This window comes from Notamacropus eugenii, chromosome 2 (genome assembly GCF_028372415.1).
Source record: "Notamacropus eugenii isolate mMacEug1 chromosome 2, mMacEug1.pri_v2, whole genome shotgun sequence".
Lineage (NCBI taxonomy): Eukaryota > Metazoa > Chordata > Mammalia > Diprotodontia > Macropodidae > Notamacropus > Notamacropus eugenii.
The window spans coordinates 51936112-51961201 of NC_092873.1; the positions used below are offsets into that span (position 1 = coordinate 51936112).

At 45.0% G+C, this 25090-nt stretch overlaps 1 protein-coding gene across 12 annotated transcripts in view; it reads right to left on the bottom strand.

Moving 5' to 3' along the window:
- Nucleotides 1–25090, bottom strand: part of CUX1 (cut like homeobox 1) — a 433849-nt gene that overhangs the window by 141792 nt on the left and 266967 nt on the right. Inside the window, exon 1 of one of the 12 annotated variants that reach the window (XM_072640316.1) lies at nt 13723–14155. The exons of the other annotated variants lie outside the window; for them this stretch is intronic. The gene's annotated coding sequence lies outside the window, so the exon portion shown is untranslated. Of the gene's footprint in view, nt 1–13722; nt 14156–25090 lie in introns of those variants that run through there. 12 annotated transcript variants of the gene reach the window in all.

Consider the following 25090-nt stretch of genomic DNA (forward strand, 5'->3'; position numbering starts at 1 on the left):
CACATTAGTTGTTAGATGTCCATTGAATTTTACTCACATGTATATTCCCCAGTATGCCAGCAGAGAGCCTCATACACAGGAAGTGCACAGTGAACATTTGGTAAAGTCAACTGAATCACAAATGCAAAAAAGAAATTCAGCTGATAGAATTTAATTTTTGGCCTTACTGATTTTTCAAGGGGAATGTCTTAAGAGCCCTCAGATAGGAGGCAGAATCCTTCAACACACACAAAGGCCCCGGAAACAAATGCGAGGAGGTAGCTTAGAAACCTAATAGCTGGATAAAGTGAGATTTCAGTTTGGCAAAAACAATTACCTTTTCCCCCATGGGAGATTCACTTCTGAAAAGAATTTATCTGTTTAACTAAATGGCGTTTGGATATAGGAGAAAGTCATTTGTTTCAGTAGCTGAAACATTTGTCATCTACGAATCTCCCTCAAACTCAGGAAAACATGGAGTGGGGCGGGAGTCGGGGGGAGCCCAGAAGGCCTATTATGGCTTCTAACCACGCTGGTAGGTAAGGAACATGGCGTACTAGGTAGCAAGGGTGAAAAGTTGAAAAGCTGCAGTTACATTTGTAAAATAAAGCTGACTTCCAAATGAGTGCCTTAAAATTGTACAAAGCACCCAGGATTTCTTACAGCGCCATTCTTCTTGTCAATCTCAAGCCATTATAGGCACTTGAACTCTCCCAAATAAGCATAATTGTAATGGGGGAAAAGCCTAAATTATATAAACTAGAGAAATGTAGTTTTGTAATTTTCAAACATCCCCAGTAATGGGAACTAAGTATTAGGGAAACGTTTCCGAGGAGACACCCTGCAGGGCCTGGGCCCCCTTGAATGAATCGATAAGGCTCATTTAGAAGGAGAATTCACTAATATTCATAGCAGCAGTGTGCTCAAGTCCTTAAAAACTGTGGATTCTCCTGAGGAGGTCAAAAGTGATTCTTCCAATCTCACTGAACTATTGATCTGATCAGTAAACCTTCCCCTGCAGAGAGTAGAAAACTTCACTAGGGGGAAACACTACAAAATGATAATTTCATGAATTTTCCTGAACATTTATGACATTATGTTATTTCCTCTGGTAACAGTATCTGTGAGGCAATATCATGGAAGAGTTAGCACAGGCCTTGTTGTCAGGACGACCTGGGCATCACTCCCACCTGGACAATCCTGGAATCTAAGTTCACCTCTCTGGGACTCAGATTCCTCATCTGTAAAATGAAGGGATCCCTGAGGTCCTTTATAGCTCTGAATCCTTGATCTTATGAGACTTCTCTTGGCCTCAGTTTCCTCTTGTGCAAAATGAGAATTTAGCTGGATGGCTGCTAGCTTCAAACCACCCTGGCCTCAGTTTACTTCTTTGTCAAACGAAGGGGTTAGATTCAGATTCAACAGCCTCAGATAGCCCTTCTGTCTCTAAATCTGAGATCTGTGGTGTAACTCCTAGACTTGCAGATGGAGAACCTCAGACCAGGAAAGATCCACTCACCTGCTTTAATACACAATAGTACAGCATAGGTACATTTGAAATGGGGGAGACAAAAGTCAATGTGTATTTGTGTATCTCTCCAGTAATATTAAATTATAGCTGTGACTCTGGTCTGACCTGGCAGATGTAACTGGTCCAGCCAAGCAACTTGAGGTTCTACTGGCAGCCCTACTATGTGCCAGCTGTGACACCTGGCATGGCACCCCTTCTCTGGGCCATGGGTTTTTCAAAGCTCACTGAGGCTATGTAATGGCTGAGAAAAGAAAAAATGGAACAGCTGGAATCTCAGAGCAAGAAGGAACCCTGGGGCTCAGTGGGGGCCAAGTCCCTTTTCTGTGTTTAAACAGATGAAGAAACCTGAGACCCAAAGAAGTGATGGCCAATGACTTGGCCAAGGTTCTGTGCCTAGTTAGAGACAAACCCAGCACTGTGAGCTCCTAATCTGGTGCCATTTCTCTACACTCAGATGCCACTCATACTAACTGAGCTAGTTCAAATGGATTTCATTTAATTGAGAATTTATCTCCTCAGGTTCCATCCCACTCAACAAATATTTATCACATCTTTACTGTGTACAGGGCATCACAGGCAACCAAGACAGCTGCAAGGCAAGTCCTCTTCTTAAGGAATCACAGAATTATCCAATGGAGGAAAGATGATGGGAGTTATGAGGAAAAGTGAAATGTAAAGGTGAGGTCCAGGCAAAGCATAGCGAGGAGAGGAATCTGAAAAGGGAGAGATGCACGGAAGGGTGGGAAGGATGGGGCATCAGAACTGAGATCAGGTTTGGTGAGGAGAAGAGTCCACTTTACACAGAGCAGAATATGGAAGGATGAGAACAGAGGACAAAGACACAAGGAGTCACTAAAGAGTTTTTGGTAAAAAGAGGGGCACACTTTCTCAGGCAGAGCTGTAGCAGACAGCCCCTCCAATGGAGAGAAGGGAACAAGAAGACCAATTAGGCAGGTGGCTATTAGGGTGCCCACTGTGGGAGGAGAGGGGAGGGCCAGGATCCAGATGCAAGCCATCCTGCGGCAGCAGGACTTGGGAATTGACTCAAAGTGTGGGAGGAGAGAACACACAAAGGGGACCCCAAGGTGATGAGCCTGGGTGTCTGGGAAGATGGTGGTACCCTGGTACATTTGAGGTGGGTGGGAGGAAGAAGAGAGGACAGAGAAGGAGAGAGAAAGAGAGAGACACACACACACACACAGACAGAGAGACAGAGAGAGAAGTGAAAAAAAGTATAAATTAAAAGGGGAAGGTGACTTCACTGTTAGACATGTCAAGTTCAAGATTCTGGACCTCCAAGGGGCAGATGGGAAGACAGGCCTGAGCTCCATTTTATATCTATCCACTGACACTGGTTGAAATGAAGAAATATTTCAATAGTCTCTGAGTTCTCATTAATCTTTCTCCATGGCAATCATATCTAAGATAATGAGAATGATAATCACCTAAATGCTCCTCATAGGCAAAACAACTGGTTACTTCTTTAGCAAATTCCTCATGTTTCTAGTTCCTTGTTTTTGCCTTCTTGTCTTCAGAGCCTCCTAGCACCAAGCACCCAACTCAGATGGGGAATATGACTTTGCAAGGTCACACGCCTCCTAGGCTGGTCTCCTAGGCTACTAGAATCCTTGCTGCTGATTCTCTCCCATTTATCCTGTCGCTTGCTTGTACATAGCTGTTGACACGGCGTCTCCTCCCTTAGATGCGCTCCTTGAGGACAGGGACTGTTTTTCGCCTTTCTTTGTATCCCCAGCCCTTAGCACAGTGCCTGATCCCTAGTAGATTTTCGTGACTACACATGAGATAGAGGATTCAGTCAGTTCTTGCCTGACTCCAAATCCAGTGGTCCTCCCAAAAGACTTAGGTTGTTTCTCGTCATCTCTAAGCAAACTGCATGCATGGCAATTGTAAGATAATGATTGGGACAGTAACGACTTCTCAGGGTTGTGGTGAGGCTCAAATAAAATGCTCAGCACAGTGGCTGTATGTAGCAGGTGCTTAATAAACGTTCAGTCCTTCCCCACTCCCCAATATCATTTGAGCTCTTTTGTTTGCTCCCAGACTCAAAGAGTCACTCATTTATAAGCAGGAAAAGCACTAAATGCTTCAAGACCATAATCTAAGTGAAAAAAATCTCCCTTCTCTGTTTCAGTGGAACCCAGGAGGGCTTAACTCAGAAGCTCCCAGTGTCCTGCCTACTGGGTCACTGGAGCTGACTCGGAGGTCAGTAAGATCTTTCCAGAAAGATTTAGCAGGCCATTTCGTCACATACCACTAGTCTTCCAAAAGAAACCGGCCAAAATAATTGGCAGCTTCCTTAGTAAGACCACAAGGCTCCAAGTTCATTTTTTTCTCGCCCTCCTCATTTTCAAACCCTCTTTGGCCAAGATATCCTGCTCAGATATTCTACCACAGCTTAATGATTTCAAGGGTTTCTCCATTACAAACAAGGCTTCAGATGTAAAATACAGTGATTGATTGTACAACTGTGTCATGAAAAAAGATTACTGGGCTGGTGAAAGGCATCATGTAGGCCTGTCTCTTCCCTGTACATGATTCATTCCTGCCTTGAAAATCACACACAACACAGCTGCAGATCTGGCTGAGACACAACGGGACAGAACGGTTAAAATATGGCTGGAAGGACCCAGGGTTCTGGGCTGAGGTGCTCTTTGCAAAGCACTTTCCATATATTAACTCATTTGGTTCTTCCAACACCCCTCAGAGGTAGGGGCTATTAGAAGTCTCATTTTACTGACAAGAAAACTGAGCTCAACAAACAAAGGGAGCAGAACCGCAAGAACACTGTACACAGCAGAAGTATTCCAAGGATCAACTGCGAAAGATTTTGCTGCTCTGATCAACGCAATGATCCAAAACAATTCTGAAGGACTCATGATGAAGAATGCTATGAGAGAGAGAGAGAGAGAGGGAGAGGGAGAGGGAGAGAGAAAGAATGGGAGAGAGGAAGAGAGAGAGATAGAGGGAGAGGGAATGAGAGAACTGATGAACTCTGAGTACAGAATGAAGAATTTTTTTACACTTTTTTTTCTTTTTTGCAACATGGCTAAATGTGGAATATATTTTGCATGACTTTCTGTGTATAATGGGTATCATATTTCTAGCCTTCTCAATGGGTGGGCGAGGGGATGGAAAGGAGAGAGAAAATTAAGAACTACACACACACACACACACACACACACACACATACCATAGTCTCATTGCTAATAAGTATCTGAAGTGTAATTCAAACTTGAGTCCTCCCTAATTTCTATGGCCTGCCCAGTCTCACACGTGGCTGCCTCAGGCACCTCAGTTTCCACTTTTTAGAAACTCTGAAACACAGGGTAAGGCCTGATATGAGCAGAATGAAGGGAGATGGAATCCTAGGGAGACCAAGAGCTCTGTTTTTTGCTCCTAATTTGGGTAAGAATGAAGCTCTGCCAACCTGTGTTTCCATATCCAACTGCTTCTCCAAATCCCATTATGGTGGTCTCCCTTGTAGGGACAGGTATAACCAACCATGAGATTGTCCACATTCCTGACCCCAAAACACCACTCATCTCAAGGAAGGCATGATCTTCCACATCTCCAACTCCCATCTGTGACATCTGTCACCTCTCAAATGCAGTCACCTCCTCAGTCCCACCCAGCAAAGAATGGCATGGCCTAACACATCAGGGGCAAAGCTTGGGAAAGAGTTGGTTTTATCCTTACTGCAAATGAAATACTGTCAAGAGACGGCCGAACTGGTCCTGGATATCACCTCTGCTTGCTCAGATATTAACCACGATTTATTTCTCTTTATCATCATGATATTAAATTTATGTTATGGTACTAACAATTAAAAGCAACGTAATTAAAGCTCATTTTTTCAATCCCAAATGAAGAGCATTTCCCCCCCCCCCCCCTTCCCCCATGGAACAGATTCTCTCTTATGTCACATTTAAAATACAGAAACTCTCATTTGGAATCCAAAGCATACCTGATGCATGGGACTGCTCTAGCCTTGGCCTTGGGCAGCCCGACATGGGCCCGCCAGCATGCTGGAAGCCACTGTTAGAATCAGGTCACTCTCCAGCATGTGGCCGATGGTGCAATCAGTGCTTCTGCCTACATCTGTCATTCAAGGTTCCATCCTTGCCAGGCAGGAAAAATGAAACAGCTGGGGCCCGGGGAATTAAGTTATGTGTTGCATAATTCAGCCTGCTCTTGCTACTGAAGCCATTTTCAGGCTCTGGTGACAAACACGTTTGCTTATTCCTTGACTGCTTCTTATCTCCATAATGTTCCCGGTGATCTATGCCCCCCAACTCATCACTAGTTCAGAGGGGATGCCTCATTTCTGCCCTTCAATCATGGGGTGTGGGATTACAGGAGCCAGGGGTTCACTAGAGTTCATCTGAAGAGCTGGATGCTGGGGCGCAGGAGTACTCCCCCACTCAGGACCTTCTGTTTCAGCCCCAGACTTGGGGACTTGCTGACTACGTTTCAATGGCTGGAAACTGGGAAGAAAATAGTATGCAGTGGTAGCTGCAGCTAAAAAGTCCCTCTGATCTAACCTGGCTGTCCAACCCCAGGTGGGCGGGTCCCTTCAGCTGGCGGTGCCCCAGGGTACCCTTCAATGCTACAGGTCCCACCCCCTCCTGGCACTGGTGGAGGGAGTTTCTTTAAATGAATGAAACCACAGGTCTGGTTGAAAAATGCATCGAAGTGTAACATAATCCCCTCTTCACTCCATGTCCCCAAAGAACACTGGCTCACTTGTGGACTAATTAACTCACTGAGCTCCAAACTCTAGCTAGAACCAGGCAGCCCCCCAGGAGGAGTCCACCAGCATGGGAGAGAAAAGGCAGGCAAGCAGGCCGATGTTCTCAGCACTGCCGCCTGCTGGTGAGCCTTGGAAGTTCTCACTTCCTGGCAGGGAGGAGGCCTGGGCTTGGAGCTGGTACAAGCGGGGAAAGTCAGGCTCAGTTGGACCTGTGCTGAAGAGAAATGCAGAGGCGCTCCGAGGCTCAGGGTTCTGAACTTGGCCTGAGACTGGATGACAACTTTCAGTGGCACAGGGAGAAGCTGGAGAGATGGGAAGGAAGGGAAGGCTGCCAGGCCAAGGTCTACAAGAAACCGGAGGAGGTCCACATGAACAACACCCCTTCACAAAGAAAATATCAGGGATGTTTTGGCTGAGGAGAAACAGAGCTCTAAAGGGACAGAAAACAAGCCGATTCAGCCCAGGTCACTGATCAGACATAGAAAAGGAGAGTTTGACATTTGGCTGAGGGAGAAAGCTATGCCAAGAGGGTCTGGGATCAGCCCCTTTACTTATGAGGGAGTCGCTCCCAGATCCTTGGTCTGGGGCCCTGAATCCACCCCCCCCCCGCCCCCATTTTAGGGTGAGATGCAAAAAGAGCGCAGAGGCGCCCTGCTATGTATAAATATGCAGGCATCATGCCTCCTCATCTTCAGCCCAAGATGGGCCTGTAAATATTCCCCAGGAAGAGTCTGGCTTGCCTAATCTAACCTAGGTTCAAAACCCACCCCTGCTCCTGGCTACCAGAATGACTTCAGGCAAATTACTTACATTCACAGATTCAGATCTTTGTAAACCAACTCTAGGTTTCCTTTCCCTTCCTATAGTTGTCTGGCCTTTACAATCCTCTGAGAGTTAAACAGATGAAGAAGGCTTACCTCTTCATGGGAAATTATCTGATTTCTCAGATATTAAATACAACAATGCCTGCTTCCTCTCATGCCTGGCTTTATGGCCATCACCTGCCAATTTTTCTGAGGGGATAATATAGTTTTGGCTTCAGACACTTATGTGACCCTGAGCAAGGCACTTCAGTCTGCATGCCTCAGTTTCCTCATCTGTAAAATGAGCTGGAGAAGGAAATGGCCAAACCACTCTAGCACCTTTTCCAAGAAAACCTCCGATGGGGGTCATGAAGAGTTGGACATGACTGCAATGACTGAACAGCAGCAGTAACACGGTTTTCGGTGAAAGAGATGAAAGGGTGATCATTTCTTTCTTCCAGTGGGGAGCAGACATGCTCCTTAAAGATAATGGGCATCTTCAAAGACAAGCCCTGGGGACACAGGGAGGACAGAGGGACTGGTAGGTGGGAGAGGTCATCTCCTATGTCTCTTGTTCCCCTGGATCATTTGTCTTATGTTCACTTCACTGTTCATTAGGTGGAAAGGGAAGGGAAAGAAAGGAGGATAAGCTTAATTAGTGTCTGTTCATTTTGATACTAGTATGCAATTTCCAGGAAAAGGTCTGGTAAGAGAAAAATTAAAATTAAAACTTCCCTTCCTACCCCCTCACCTAAGTTTAAAGTCAAGTAGACTTCCTGGGCCTTCTAGATACAGAAGCCAATAATGGACAAGCCCATTTAATGTTCTGGGTTGTCGCTGCCATTCCCCAACTCAGGCCCCATTTGACTCAGCAAGCCTGGCTTGCCCTGTTCCATTTTGTTTTCATGCTGGGTTTGGTTGATCTATGGCTTTAGTTAATGACTGATTTTACTTAGCTGTGTTCTCCCTGTCTCCAATTACAATGTACTTAGGATATTTCAAGATGACTGGTGGCGTCCACCATCCTACTGTACTTGGGCATAACGATAAAAGTGGTGTGGCAGTGCAATTCACGAGACAAACAGTATCGTGCTTCTCTTCTCATTGGCACCAAAAGTCTGAGTTTCCACAGTATAAGTGTCTTTTTTGAGGACAACTTTCAAATTAATAATTCGGCTACTTCAGCTTTGTTTGTAAAGTGTTATATAAACACTAAGGATGGGCCAGACTTGCTGGCCCCTGGAATGGCGTACAATGATGCCCTCATGATCTCTTCCTGCCTTTAATTTGGACACAAAAGTTGACTTCTGCACTTTGGCTTTCCTTCCATTGGGATGGGAACTCTTGGTGAGGAAACTCCCTCCACCAATTCAGAAGAGCAGTTTCCAGTCTGAGCATTGCCTGGAGGCCTTGAGCAGGTCAAGGCTTTGTCCAAGATCACATGAATCAGAGGTAGGCCTTGAACCCAGGGCCTCCAGAGCCCAAGGCTGGGTCTCTAGTTACTAGGCAACATTGCCTTTAGGGCTCCACACTTATAAGAAGGATATACAGTCTGTTTCATCTGTGAAAGAACAGTAAGGAGGGTCATGGTGTATTAGACACAGGGTGAAAATGGAATGGTTGAGTAACACAATTAAAGCTAAAACCTGTGGCTAGATTCTTCTATTATTGTCCTTCTAAACACTGGAGAAATGTACAGGTGTAGTACGGTCTCTGATCATGGGATTACTGAACAAATACTTATCCCTCTCTCCCACCTACCCTCCATCTGTGACCCCCATTGATGTGGGGCCCTCATGGAGAGGACTTGAGGCACAGAGAAGATGAGGGACTTACCCAGGGTTACATATCCAGGCCTGGAACCCAAGTTTTCCTGACTCTCTATTTGCGACATCGCATTATGGATTTCTTTCTAACCTGTATTAACTGGCAGGATGAACCCATCAGCCCCTCATAACCCAACAGCCCGATGCCTTTAACATTTGATAGAAGCACAAGGTCTCTCTCTGCCAAGAGGTGAAATACAGTTGCCGGTATCACAACTTAAACCTTGCTTCTGACCAAAAGGAGATACAATTGAGTTCTTGCACTCTGGCATGGAACCGGACCCACTGGCTGTGTAACCTGACAGTAGTTGGCTCACTCTAAGTCCCTTCCACACGGTGCTATGACAGTGGTCAGCCCCCAGTGGAACTGTCTATTTCCTAGGCAGGAAACCCAGAAGGAGGCAGGGAGCTATCCACTGCTAAAGCTCATCCAAGAAGGCTCAAATGTAAACACCCAGTGAGTTCCCTTCACCTCAAAAAGGGAAGCGCTGTGCCAGGCACCAGGGGAGTTCAGGTATGGTCCCCATTCTCAGGGACATTCCCCCTATACAATGTTTCACTTGGACTGAGTCTAACTGAGCTGTCAAGGCCTTGGTCATAGAAGACTCCAGGTCTTTGTGCCTCAATGGGGCCAATGACTGGATGATCTAATGGATCATACCATTTCTAGGACCATGGAAAGGGGTTCTGGGGAAGAGCCTTCCCCTTCAAAATGGTATTTAAAAGGAAAATGGCTTAGAAATGAATCTGTTCAAAAAACTAGTGATAACGAGTCCAAAAGAGGATGAGAACCGGGTCATTTTGTGCCTGCCTTGTTCAGTTTAATATACGCACAAGAAACCGCCCACAAGAACACTTTGTGCTTCACAGACCATGCTTTTTTTGCTGTTCTCTGTATACTGGCCCATGATCTAGAACTAGTCAATACTTGTTGACTGACTGATCTAGAAAACACAAGATGACAAGTTCATAGATTTAGACCTAGAAGGGACCACTGAGACAATCTAGGCCAAACTCCTCATTTTACATGCAGATGAGCACACTGAAGTTCTGGGACATGTTCATGTTTACTTGTGGTTATTAAACTCGTAGGAAAAAATAAAATTAAAACAAAAACCAAACAGGGTACTCCAGGAGCTCTGGAGGATCCTACAACTGAGTCAGCGATCAGACACAGCCTAATGGGGGCTTCATTTTCTAATACCCTGTACAAAGGGTGGCCTAAATGGCCACCCTAAGTGTGTATTTTTAGCTATAGATACTTGGAAAAACAAAGCTTTGAAAAGAAGACAAATTTAACATGTCAGTAAAGGCTGAGCTGAATCATAAGCTGCACAGAACAGAATGACTTTATGGATTTTAGATATAGACTCTATCCCAAAAGAAGCCAAGGCACCTAGAGTCGCAGGAAGCATGGGGTACCAGGCAGTGAGTGTTCAGGCCTACACAAAGCCTGTAACAGAAGAGGGACTATTTGGGGATGAGTAAGGATGGATGAAGCAAGCATACACTTTGCAGGGAATCAGGCTCATTGAGTTCCTTTCCCCATCTCTATACCCTTTATGAAAAGGTTCCTTTGCCTACATCCCAGCCTAGAGTCTTGAATCAGCATGACTCAGACACCTGCAAAAGGTGTCCCCAAAAGTCTTGGTGAGGCTTTATATTAAGTCTTTGGGGATATCCCCTGTATGGTAGTCAAACCTGTCAGGCTTACTTGTTTTGGGAAAAGACTTAAGATTTTATCCAGCTCTGGACCAATGTAGACCAGAACCTACTGTGCCCTACCAGGAATGTATCAGGGAGAGGATTGGGGCTGTCCTGCTTTCAGGGGCCATCTCTCTATCTCCTACGCCACTCTTCCTCTCCCCTGGAAATCTGCCTTAGATTAACTTGCTGAGCCCCTTCAATAAATTCCTGGCTTTCATCCCCCAAATGATAAAATTGTCAAGGGATATGAATAGGCAGTTTTGGAAGAAGAAAGCACAGCTCTCCATGGTCCTATGAAAATATGCTCTGAATCACTATTGATTAGAGAAATGCAAATTAAAATAACTGAGGTACCACGTCACACCTATCAGGTTGGCTAATATGACAGAAAAGGAAAATGACAAATGCTGCAGGGAAAGTGGAAAAACTGGGACATTAATGCACTGCTGGTGGAGTTGTGAAGTCATCCTACTATTCTGGAGAACAATTTGGAACCATGCCCAAAGGGCAGTGAAACTAAGACTACCCTTTGACCCAGCAATGCTGCTACTAGGGACAGTATCCCAATGAGGTCAGAGAAAAGGGAAAAGAGCCTATTTGTATGAAAATATTTATAGTAGCTCTTCTTGTGGTAGCAAAGAATTGGAAATCTAGGGTACGCCCATCCATGGGGAATAGCTGAACAAGCTGAGGTACATGATTGTGAGGGAATACAACTGTGCTGAGAAGAGTTACATGAACTGCAAAGTAAAATGAGCCAAACCAGTCAATTATTATGCACAATAACAACGATACTGTAATAACCATCCCCTGTGAAAGACTTATTTACTCTGACCAAGACAATTTCAAAGAGCCCATAATGAACAACGCTATCTACCTCCTGAGAGAACTGATGAACTTTGAGTGCTCGGAAGTATAATTTTCTCACTTGATTCTTCTTGCTTTTTTGGGGGGCACTACGGATATATGGAAATGTTTTGCACAATTTCACATATATAATTAATATCATACTGCTTGTTTTCTCAGTGGATGGGAGAGGAGTGGGAGGGAAAGAACTGGAACCCAGAATTTTAAAAAAAGAATACTACAATAAATGAATTATAAATATAAAAACAAAAAACAAAAAAATTAACAAAATATCTTCCTGACTCTGCAGAGATCGTAGGGTCACAAATCTAGAGGTAGAAAGGACCTAATTCAACCCCTTCAATTTATCAACGAGGGAATTAAGAGCCAGGGATGTTCTGTGATTTGCAGGATCTGAAAGGTCGTCTTTGGATTCCAGAGTGTGCACTCTTTCCAGCGGGATATAGAGCTGAAGGGATGTTTGGGAGCTGCCCACAGACCACAGGAAGAAAACAATTCTATGTCAAAAGGCCTGGCCTCAGCCCCTGCAGCTTGTTCTGTAGCACCAGGGCTGGGTTTCACCGCTCGGTGGAAAAACTGCTGTAGATGAACAAGACTTGGTCCCAGCCATGGACAGAGCGGAGTTATGTCAATGCTCCTGTTAAGGTTCAGGTCTGGCTCCATTGGTCACTGTTCAGGAGAAGGCAGAAAGATGTTTTTGGCTCTGCTGCACCAATATTCCTGCACGTGTGTGAAAGGCAGGGTGGTATAATAATGTTACACTGCCAGATTTGGAGTAAACAAGACTTGGATTCCAATTCTGCCTCAGCCTCTTACTAGTTGTGGGACCGAGAACAAATCCCTCATGCCCTCTGGCCTTATGGTGCCTCATTTGTAAAATGTAAGGGTTGGACTTGACCTGGAAGATCCCTTCCAGCTCTAAGTCTCTAAATCCCTGACACATCCATCTTATTGTTTGGGTCTCTTAGTACTCTGAATGGCTTTTGATTTTGAACAGTACAGGAATGACTCATTCAATTAAATTAACAAACATATATCAAGGGCCTACTATGTGCTGGGTTCTCTAAACGTCCTCCTGGAAATGGAGAAAACACTGACTTCATTATTACATGGAAAAGAAAAAAAAATATAAAGTGTTATAGAAATGCTGATCCCAAAGAGAAAGGGCTTTTTTTTTTTTTCTCTAAAGCTCCAATTGTCAACTGTGATATAAAGGCCATACTGAACCAGGTCAAGCATTATAAAGTGATTATCGAATAAGGAAAGAGGTTTATTTGTATTCTGCGAACTCCAAACTAAAAGGCCTAAAAAGCATGTCCATCCTAAGAAAAGAGCTGTTATGTAACAAGGCTACAAGGAACATGATCACAGAGGCAGCCTCTAGAGAGGGATGTGGGAGCTGGCGGCCTCCAGGCCTGGGGACAACGTGTTCATTCCTCCAGGTAATGGGGGATAACATAAAGAAAAGCTAACCCCTACTCGAAGCATCATTAGGTCAAAAATGAATCTCTAAGGTCATTCTGGGAAAGGAGAAAACGGGGGATGAAAAGATCAGTCCGAGGAAGCGTTCACCGGAAGAGAACAATCTAATTACATCTGTATAGAAATATATTTTGAAAAGGAAACAGAAACACAGCGCTTGATGTCCACTTTTTGTTCAAGGAGTAGAGGAAAAAATGAACCCTCCCTCCTCCCCACCCCTCCAAAGCAGGTTCTGCCTAGGTAGTGTTCCAGGGAAGCACGATAGCTGTATTCCTCTTGGCAGGTTAAAATATGGTAGATTTGAAAAGAGGCCAGATTTCTTCATGCAGCTTAAAATAGGGGCTTAGAAAATAAACGTGTATGTGAAGGCTCCCTGCAATAACAAGACCACACTTAGCCACATGAGGAGGGAATGTCAGAATTAAATTCAACTCAGGAATATTCAGGCACTTATGTCAAGTCTAAGAGAGTTAACAAGGGCAGAGTCGAAAGAATTATGAATTTGGGTTTCCTTTAAGGCTCAGTCTTCTACATACAGAAGGCCTTTCCTGATCCCCTCCCCCTTCACCTAATAAAGTTCCTCCTCCCCCAACCTCTACCTATCCTGCTTGTACTCACATAGAGACATGACGTCTCCCGTGGCTACACTGTGATCCTCTAGAAAGCAGGGTCCATTTGTGCTTTCTCTTTGCACGCCTCGTGTGGTTCCTGGCATACAGCAGGGGCTTAATAAATGCTCACGGATTGACTACTTACCTTGATGGCCTTGGCTAAATCAGTTTTTTCATCTGCACAATGTCAGGGCTGAGGCAGACAGCGCTAAGGTCTCTTCTAGCTCTACATACTATGATGGAGACAAGAGTCATCGCCTGCCCACGATGACACTGCTCTTTCTGTTGGGCCAGGGAGAGAAAGCCTTAGGATCCATGGGGTGACACAGCCTCTAATCTCCTTCCGACCTGGACCACAGATCCCTGTTAGGAGAATCTTCCTACTGAAATGCGTTAGTCCTCTTACTCCTGCTCTTCAATGGCTCCCCACTGCCTAATAAATGAAGTCCAGATTCTTTAGCCTGGCTTCAGCCTCCAGCTGACTGCTGTGGTCCAACATCATAGGGCTGTGGTTCATCTTCTTGACCCTCGAGACACACACCATGGTTCCCAACTCGCCAGCCTTTCTCAGGAGTTGTGGGGTAGGGATTGGAATGCCAAAGCCCAGAATTCTAGTTCCACCTCTGACAAGAGTGCCCTAGGCGACTCAAGGCACACACAGCACCATGCTGAGCCCCATGGTGGGAGGGTGTCTTCTCATCAGGAGGCCCAGCATACCTGAGAAATCTTAGGTTCAGCCCCTTTCCTTGACCAAATGTCCCCTCTGGCTGAAATACTGTCCTCCCATCTCAGTTTCATCATGTTATACTCATTCAGTGTCACCTCCTTAATAAAGTTCTTCCTATTACAGCACAAACCTCTTAAGTATTTGCATTATAATTTGCAAGGATGTGATTTCACTGATACAGGGACTCCCAGTGGGGAAAATCTCTCTACCAATGTAGAAGAACATCTGCACAGCAGAAAACTGTCCTATGGTGCTACTTTAGCTCACTGAGAGTGCCCAAGGAGACCAAGTCAACGGGGGATGGAAGCAAGACCTGACTCCCTATCTGATGCCAGTCCTCTAGTGAGGGTACCAGAGGACTCCAAGCTTGAACTTGAGCCTATCTAACAGTATTTCCCCACCATGGGGATGCATGGTGCTTGAGCAGCTGCTGCGATAGATGCTGTTATGTTGGGTTGGGTTTAAGGTTACAACATCACTGAGGGGCCTAGAGGAATGGGGGAAGGAATGGGGGGAGTATTGGGCTGTGATTGGATTAGAGGCAAGGCACGTGACCAGCTACCACAGGGAGGGTAGGGTATGAGCTGATCACACACCCCATGGGGTCCAGCCATTGTCGCCCAGCCCTGGAGACGACTGCACCATGCCACAAGTGTTACTCACAGCTGGTATAATATCCATTCATAGATGCACACAGAACACATCACCCACCCTAGACGAGGCTCTCTGGGAGTCACGTGCTGTGTATTACTTATCTTTGTATCTTTTCTAGTTCCTAACATAGTAGCCATTTAATAAATATTTTTGAATTAATGTTGAAAAATAGATTTGAGTGGGAAGCACCCCGCATTGGGTTTTAATCAGAGTTCTGGTACCAGACAACCATGTTAGTCCTGGGGTGTCCGCATCTCTATCCTGTCTCCAAAAGGGCAACAAGAATTGCCCAAGATGATCCCATGGCAGATATAAAAGTGCTTGGTTACCATTTAAAAAATCATACAAAAATCTGAAATTGGCTTATTGTTAATTTTGAAAAAGTTTAGAGCAAACAGTTTGATTGATGTTGACAATGCCAAGCGATTGATTAATAAGATAAAACATCAACTGATGACTTCAGTTCTAGAATAATCACCAGAAGACTGAATGGCCCTTTCATCTCTATTTCCTATGCTCTATCAAAGAGTTCCGAGGCTAGCTTTCTTAGCCATGACTGAAAACGCACCTAACACTTCCCACTTATTATCCAAAGTGGACACAAATCTTTCCAGGTCATCACTCCTTTGCACCGTGGCTTATTTAAATTCACTTTGTATATTATATCTATGGTGTCTGTGGTGGGACGGAAGCCTCTCCTCCCCTACCACAACATCAATCCATTTGGCTGCCACACTCAGGTAATTCTGATGCTCAGAGTTGAGTATCGAGAGATGCCGAAGGGCTTTTAGAGCTGGGCTCAAGCTGCTTCCCCAGAACAGTTTTTGCAATAAAAGGAACCTAACATTTGAATTTCACCTTATCCAGACACTCCTTCCTTCCACTCCCTTATCTTCTTAAATGACTGGATGTAGGACAGAGTTGGGCTTTATGTCTTCTGTTTAAGACTTGCTTAAAGCCTGGCAAGTGAATGGCAGGAGTGCCAGGGGTGAATTTGCACCACACTCATCCCAGACCCAAGAAGAAAGACCATTTCAGGCAGCAGAGAACTCAGTCACTTTCCTCCCCACCCCGACCACTCTGATTAGAAGGGCAGAGACCATCTAACTTTTGCATTTGTTTCTCTAGGGCCTAGGATAGTGACTGGCATACAGTAGGTGCACAAACGCTTATTCATTTATTCACTCTAGGCCTCATCTGTTAAATGATGGGGCCAACATTCTATCAGAGGACCACCAGTTTAGATGTGAAAGGCCATACAGTTCAACCCTTTCATTTTACAGATGAGGAAACTGACCCCTAGAGAAGTGAAGAGTCCTTTTTAAAGTCACATAGGTAGGAAGCATCAGAGACAGGACTTGAACTTGGGTCCGTTGGCTCCAGAGCCAAGTATCTTTTCAGTTCTGAATACTGTAAAAACTTTACTTCATTTTCTTAATGCATATTTCCCAACTGAAATCCTCAGAACTTGCAATCTACTGAAGAAGATCATGACTTCCTCCTGACCCTCCAACCTCCTCTAATACTCCAGCCAAAAGGGGACAGTGGTAGGGATTCTATCACTGTATTGGAGCAGCATTTCTTGTGGGGTCCTGTCCTTTGCAGATACAGAACATGGAGAGCATTCGTATTTCTGGGATCCCACCATGATTTCTCTGACTGAGCAAGATTACCAAACCCCACCATCAGGCCTGGTGCTGACATCAGTAATACTCCAGACTCGCACCATGGGCAGTAGCCTCCTATAGCAGTAGTTACATCCCATCCTTCACGATTCTGCCAGCAACAGCTACCCTCAGAAGACTCCCATAACATTTCTGCTACTTCCTTCGATAGTGACCAGAAGCCAAAAGACAGTGGATTTCATGCTTCATCTGAGGGAATAAATCTTACAGTGAAAAGATGAGATCCAAAGCTATTATCTTCTTGCACAAAGATAACAGAGATATCCAGAAATGTACATTTATGCCCTAAACAAGTTCCTTATGACTCAATTTGATTTGTGAAACAGGCAGCAGTGCATGTATTAGATTTCTGTGCTGGGAAATCCACTTCCATGTATAGCTCTCCACAATACCCAACTCTACCATTGGAATGGGGAGGCTATTTCTCACAGAGCAGACAATAACAAGACATAGTGTAGCCAAATGTTAGGAGAGTCAGCCCTGGAGCCAGAAAGGCCTGGGTTCAAGACATCTCTAGCACCACAGGCAGACAAGTCCTTAAATCTCTCCAAGTCATAGCCCCTCTCTAAGAGTCCGAGTAAATGTGGATTGGGAGAGTTTCCTTAACCTAATCAAAGCACCTGCCATACAACCGTGGCCATTCAGTTAAAGTTAGGCTGTCTTGGTCACTAGATGGATGAGAACCAGCCAGTGGTGTTCATGTAACAAAGGCATATGCTGAGGAGGATGGGGTCATGGGGGTGGGAGCCCTGAACCTGGAGTCAGCTCTGACACTTACTAGCTATCTGACTCTGGGCAAAGATCCAGAAACTCTCAGAGGCTCCGTTTCCTCATCTTTAACGTGGGGATCATAACTCCTGCCCTCACAGGATCACAGACAGAGAGCTAAGGTCAATTATCTCAACTACACTGTTGAGAAGGAAACATTCTGTAAACCTCAAAGCACTCTAGAAATGTGGGTTGTTATATTATTATCAGTCATCTGGATGGTATAACATTACTGCAGATTGCTATCATGGTTTTTGAAATGTGAACCAAGCCTAGAGTGTGAAGTTATTATTAGTGTAATATTATTTAGAAGTAATTTCTTATTATAGTTTTTAAAAGAGCCACCGTATGTCCACTGGATAGGAGGACAGTGCCAACTGTCCTTTTGTATCAAATACAGCTATTTCAGCCTGCTTTAGGCTTCTTTTCTAATAGCTGAGTTCAGAGAGTTTCTAAATCTTTCAGGGACAGAGAAGACTAACTCCCTCCGGCCCACGTGAGGAATGACCTTGCCCAGTACCCTCCTCTGCTCTTCCCTGGAGGAGGGACACAAGAGGAGATAAGATCACAAAGACCTCCACAGACAATAACCCACAGGAGATGCTGCCATGTCCAGATGGCGCCAGAACACAAGCCCCCTAAGAGCTGGAGTTGTTGTCTATTTGTGCTTGGAGACTGACCGATGTCAATATCCTTCCTTCCTACCTTTTTGTGAGTCACACCCAACTCAGCATATTTAAAAGGCATCACGTTCTTTTCCTGTCATCAGAAAATTCTGAACTTGAAACTACAGTTAGCTGCTCTTTAGAAATAGGAAGATATAGGAAAATGTCTCCATTCTGTCAGTGACAGCCTTTCTGAATCACAGACTCAGGCCTGGACCCTAGAAAGCCATATGGCCCAACCCCCTCATCGGACAGAAGAAATCAAAGTCAGGGAGATTTATTGACTTGCCTAAGGTAGCATGTGACTAGAGCAGGATTCAAACCCAGGTTCTCCACTCTCCTCTCAAAGTAACTTTTTACTGGCCATGTATTTATTTTTTAAAAATAAATAACCACAATAAGAACAGTAACAGCATCCAGCATTTACGCAGCCCTTTAAGGTTTGCAAATACTTTATTGACGGTAACTCGTTTGATGCTCACTAGGTGCTATTACTGCCTCCCTACTGAGAGATAAGTAAACTGAGGCTCAGAGGGGATAAGTGACTTGCCCAGGGTCACACAGCTACGAATTCAAACTGAACTTGGAATGTGGAAGACCTGCATTCCAAAGTCGTTTTAGCTACCTGTTCTCTGCGTGACTCTGGGGAAGTCCTGTAACCCCTCTCTGCATCTGTTTCATCATCTGTAAAACGGGCATAATGACATCATCAGGGTTGTAGTGTTGATCAAACTAGATAAAATGTGTGAAGTGCTTTGCAAACCTTAAAGCGGATATAAATGCTAGCTACTACTATCACTGCTGCTGCTGGTGCTGCATGGTACTGAGATGATGCATGGTCTCAGCCCTGCTCCCAAGGGGTTCTAATGGACAGGACCAGTGCAGCTGGAATAAACAAAAAGCGGGGGATTGATACAAATACATACCAGAAGCTGAACGTGATGGAAGGTAGTGAAGGGGAGGGCAAGAATGGCACATTTCAGACGCTCTGCTCAGCGGAAGAGTCAGAGCAGGCACCTAATAAATGAGGGCTGATTGACTGAGGCTACGTTGAGAAAGAATGAGATTTTATCTGTCAGATAAATAACCCACAGGAATATGTGACTTCAAGGTCACATCCTAGGATAGTAGGGTGCCTCTTTTTGGAGGTATGGTTAAAAAAAGATTTTTAAAAGAAGAAGGGGAGGCAAAACTCTAAGCATGCCAACTCAGTTCCAAGTGGGCCAATTTGCTTGTGCATCCCAGACTAATTGGCCAACTTCCTCCCACATTCCCTGTGTTCATTTTCAGGGAAATGAGCAGCTTTGGCCATGGTGGTTGAGGGGTTAATCCTGGCTGCTGGAGAATGCCCCAAGTCTGTACTCTGTTCATCAGAGCATTAAATCTGAAAGCCCCAGAGAGCCGTGCACACGGGCAGCAAGGGCGATGCTGTAACGGTCTCCATTAAAAATTCATCTTGCAGCCTTGCCACCGTCCCGGCTCTGGCTACAAGGGGAGCTGGAGGGGGAAGATGAGACACCCCATGGTCTTCCTGGCAATTGGAGACACTCCTCAACAAACAGCACCTCAGGAAGAGAATGAAAGGGCAAACAAACCGTGAAACAAATCAATGAGTTCAATTATCTCTCTCTCCCCCTTGCTCTTCTATAGGAAATGTTTCATTCTTAAGGCTGCTCTGAGAACGAGAACGCTGCCCATTCTTGTTGGGCATCCAGCCGCTTGGCACTGCCTTTAAAGGGTCCAACTGACCCAGGGTCACCCCGAGAAATGCCATTGTAGCCTCTCTCCTGGGCCCTCTACAGTCTTGCCACATGGAGCCCCTAGAATGCTTGATGTCGGTCACAACCCCCCTCTGGGGCAGATAACACGTTGCGTAATTGGCTCCCATAAACACTGAATTTAGATTTTAGAAGGCAGTTATTATATGGTTATTAAATTCCAATTGATTTTTTAAGGATATGATTATCAAAACATTAACAACTGTGGAATCGTTGAAACTAGGAGTAAGCCGTCCTTAAAATCATGGTGCCTAAGATCTACGGCTCTCATCGCTAAGGAGAATTCTTAGAGGACACAATGTCCTAATCCAGTATCCTAAACATGTCAACGGAAAAAAATTCTCAAGTTGGTCAAATTTGTTTTTCATCAGAAAAAGCTACGGATATCTCAAAGAGTGAGCAAAGGGACCCACATTTTCTATCAGCCCCACTGAGTGCCAGGGCCAGGAGACTTTCACATTCCTAAACTCCATGGACTAAGGGCCCCCAGGACAAGTCCCTTTAAGGCTCCCTGGCCAGTGAAGCAATGGAAGGTAGGAGGAGACAGGGAGACATACAAGTCCTCTCATGAAATCCACTTGAGAGCAGAAGAGGCAGGACGAATGCACCTCAACATGAGTCAATGTCTTCTGCCATAAGGGGAGGGAGGGCTGCTGTCCTTCCAGGAATGAGGCCTCCTTAGACTTGACAGCTGAGCGGCTGGGGAGAGAGCTCGGGTCCTCTCTGCTGATGCTTGGCATGATCTGTGCCTATTTTAAAAATGATTGTGTGCCTCTCTTTGGTCTTCCTCTCACCTCTATTTCCAAATATACCCTGCCCTGAGAACCATCCCTTGTAACAAAGAATAAAACAGGAGGGCGGACGGGGTAGGGGAGGAAGCCCCCACCTGTGAGAGCAGGGCCCACTGTGCACCCGGAGGGTTTGCTGACTGTCCCCAGCTGTGTGGGCCCTTCCATCTACCTGGCCTATACAGACCTGAGGGGAGGGGGTTGAGAGGGAATTTTCTCCTCTGGGAAGTTCACTATAGTCTTGAGATTGAAGGATGGCCCCCATCCCTCTACTTAGGTTATCTGTCCCCTAAAAGGCTTAAATGATCTAAAGGATTTGGCCCCCAGGGGTGGGGAACCTGAGGCCTGGAAGCCACAGGTGGCCCTCTAGGTCCTCAAGTTTGACCCTTTGACTGAATCCAAAATTCACAGAACAAATTCCTTTAATAAAAGTATTTGTTCCGTAAAACTTAGACTTGGTCAAAAGGCCACATCCAAGGACCTAGAGGGTTGGTTACCCGTGGCCTGTAGGCTGAAGATTCCCCACCCCAGGATTAGGGCTTCCTGGTTGCCTAAAGATAAGGATAAGGATGAGGCCTGGCAGAGACTGAATGAGAAGTGGGCAGCACCCCAGTAGACCTAGTACTGAGTAGGATTGAGAGGCCATCTGGTAAACCTCTTCTTTTACGGATAAAGAAACCAAGGCCCATGAAGAGGAAGGGATTTGTCCTGAGTCACAGTGGCAAGTAAGTGGAAGGATTTGCACCAGGGTCTTCTGCCTCCTCCCCCTGTCCCCGACCCACCGGTGGCACAGTGGCTGGCCTGTTTACTGCTGGATTGATGAACACTCTGTCTTTGCTGCCTAGCCGTTCAGGTTTCTTGTTCAATATCAAAATGTTTATGAGGGTCTCATCCCATTCCAATCTGGAGTCTGACTGGCCCCAAAGTCCAATCACTTGATCCTTTCCTGACCCTAGTTAACCTGTCCATCTTCCCTTGCCATCTGACTTCTCCCTTCAAAGACATTTTTTCAAGGCCCAGGTGATCAGTTTGTTACATCACAGGCTCACTTAGACCAGAAGGGCACTTCAGGACCACCTTTCTCCTCCATGGCTAGGAGTTCAAATCTGACCTGCTTCGCTTCCCAGGCAACCACCCAACCAGCAACAGTCTCTGGGGAGCCACGACATATTAGCTACTTTTAACTTTCCCTTTTCTTCTTAAAAAAACAAACCAATAAACAAAGTTCAACCTCACAGACACAGAAACAGCAATGACAGAGAAGGTGGGAATAAGTCAACAGCAGCATCTTAAAGCACCTATGATGGGCAGCCATTGTGGGCACAAACGGACAAAAGAGGAACCATCCCGGCCCTCAGAGAGCTTACTGTCGGTGGTAAACAAGTGCACAGGAAACATGCCCAAAAAGCAAGGCAAGGCTTAAAGGGCACTAAGACTTTTGGAACACCCTGTACCACCTTTCCCACAGGGACTCCCACGCCCCCCATTAACCGTATTTATCTACGTAAAACCAAAGTAAACCTTGCCGGTCAGAGTTGGAAAGTCAAGTACCGCAAGTCAAAGCTGTCAATTAGTTGGAAGCAAGTACTTCAGATTCTCTCAACTATACAAACAGAGAAGTAGTGAGGAGCAAAAGAAGCCAGGGTGCTGGCCGCACCTGGGGTCCAGCCAGCCCTCCAGGAAGCTGGAAGGCCCAGGTCGCTCCGGGTGGGAGGGTGGATAAAAGACATTTAGCTCCAGAGTGGGATCAAGGAAAGCTTTCAGGGGCCTCTCAGCAGACTGAGACAGAAAAGGCAACAAGCACAAAACCATATACTACAGATAATGCTCTTACTTCTAAGATCCTGTTCTCCGACAGCTCTGAGTGCCACACACACACACACACACACACACACACACACACACACACACACACACACACACACACACACACACACACACACACACACACACCCCCCAGAGCTGGCTATAAATTTCTTTTTTATACCTTTTTGAGATTCAAAGGCTTTCAGGTCATTTATTTTTCCCTTTGGCGCACTGTTGCATTTCTCAGGCCTGCCAAGGGTCAGATGTAGTCGGACAGGAATCCTGGGTACTCAAAGGGATTTCCAGTGGCAAGGGAAGAAATGGTGCTTTTGAAAAAATGTCTTTTTTCTCCTCTTCCTGCCCAGCTCCCGGCCATAAGGAAGCCTGGTCTTGTGCAAACACCAGTCCGATGCTGGAACTCTGGGGAGGCTCAAATAGCCCCTCTCAGGGGGCGAGCCTAAACCAACACCTTTCAGGGGTCTCCCATTCCAAACTTTGTGTGTGCTATTTAGGTATGCACACAGGGACTGCAAACACTTTGAGTTTTCCAAAATGCACAGTTAAGCTCCTTTGGAGATAAGAACTTTTAGAATGAAAACAATCCATCAGTATTGTCCTTCCCAAGGTTCTGGACAGACGGGGCTCTTTCTCCATTCCCTGCCCTGGCCATCAAAGGCTGCTTCTCTTCTATTTTTAGGGAAATTATTTTAACTAGGAAAATAATTATAGAAACGTGTACTGGAAGTGATGAGTCATCAAAAGGACAGGAAATAGGAAACTTTATGTCCTTAAAGGTACAGCAAACAGATGAGGCTTCATGTCACACAAGTCTGCCTTTCACAGTCAACTAGGGGAAGCCATACTTAAGTATAGTATGTATAGCAAAATAATTATAGGATGCTCAGGCCCAGTCAAAATTCCAAGTTCTTTTTAGCCACGGTCCCCAGAGTCCCCCGGATGGAAAAGTACAAAATGAAAGAAAAGTCAGCATACTGTGGTCCAGGATTTTAAAATCATGATAATTTTTTTACCCCTTCCTAAGCGACAACTAAGGCCCCACAAAAATAAATACTTTGGGACCCAAATCATGAAAGGAATTTGAAACCTAATAGAAATGACTTATTGTTACTATTATGTGCCTTGATTACAGTTCCAGAGGACAGTTTAACCAAAAAATGTTATAATGGTAGATTCAGTGATAAATCCAGCATATTTGGGGGGTGATTATGGGCAAGAGAGCAGACACTGTGCTACTGTGTTAGTTTTATAGACTGCTTTTTCTACATTTCTTTTTTATTTCTTGTTCTAAGAGACAACTTTCTGGGTAAGGTGACATAGAAACATTAATCTATCTTTCTTTAAATGAAAAGAAATAGCGAATGAACATGTGAAAGTAAAATGAATGCTCACTTTCTTAAAAGATGCAGTGGATTTGGCATGCATTTGGATAAAGTGCTGTTCGCGTCAAAATGACCCAGAGCAAATGTGTGAGAGAATATGGCCCAAAATCAAGGTGGAAAACTGTCTCAGGTGTCTTAAGACACTGTCATCCCAAAAGGATACCGCTAGATCCCCGTATTTTACTTATTTTATGATTCTGTATTTAGAATTTTCATAATTATAGGTAGAATACAATTTATATCTTATAATTGTAAAATATAAATTTTATTCTGGAGCTTTTTTGGACATTGTAACTATTATGAACACTTAATGAATAAATTTAAGAAAATGGAAGAAGTAGTCTATTAAATTACCCTCACCACCCAATCCCTGTATTTTAAAGCACAAAATCTGTTTGCCATTCATTAACTCTGTACCTAGCAGGCCGGTTTTACCCATTTACCACAGGCCTCTTTAATCTGGGCTACCTGGGGTCACTGAGATCACAACTTTCCAGGCCCAGCATGCTGGGCTGGACTTGCATTCCCTTCCATGGTATTAATCTTTATGTGATGGGGAAAGAGAGCGTGCCTTGCCTAGGGGTACTTGTGTATGGGGAGAGGGGAAGGAAGAGAGAGAGGAAAATAGGTGGTTATATTTTGTGACCAAACACAGACTCTGTCACACAACACGAGGCTATTATTCACGGCATACAGAAAATATACTCAAACCATCTGCAGTTTATTTCTTCATCAATGTCTCTTACAGATCTCAGTTCTTGAAGAAAAAAAAGACCCCACAGGCAAGGAACAGACAATAACAACTTTCAACCTGAGAAGTTTAGCTATGTGGCTATTTAGGGGGGAATGGGTTTTCTTCCAGGGAAAATTTAGGAGGAAAAAATTCTCCCCAGGCTAATGTTCGCTGGGAAACATGTAATATTTTGGTGTGATTCAATATTTTCTTTCATCAGAGGCTCAGAAATTCAGCCCACATGTTAACAGTAATGTCAGCAGCCTACCGTATGTGTTAAGCGAGGTGTCCTTAGCCAGCTGCTATTTGCTGGGACGGAGCAAAGAGGTGGCTCTGGAGCCCTGCTGAAGCAGGGATTCCTGGGCTCCTGAGGGAGCATGAGGAACTGGGCTGGAAAGCCTGAGGGCTCACTGCAGCTGCCAGAGCAGAAAGACATATCAGACGTATCGTTCAGGGGAAAAATGGTGGTCAAGGCTGCCCAGGGCTTCATTTGGGGAGAGAAATGTTGT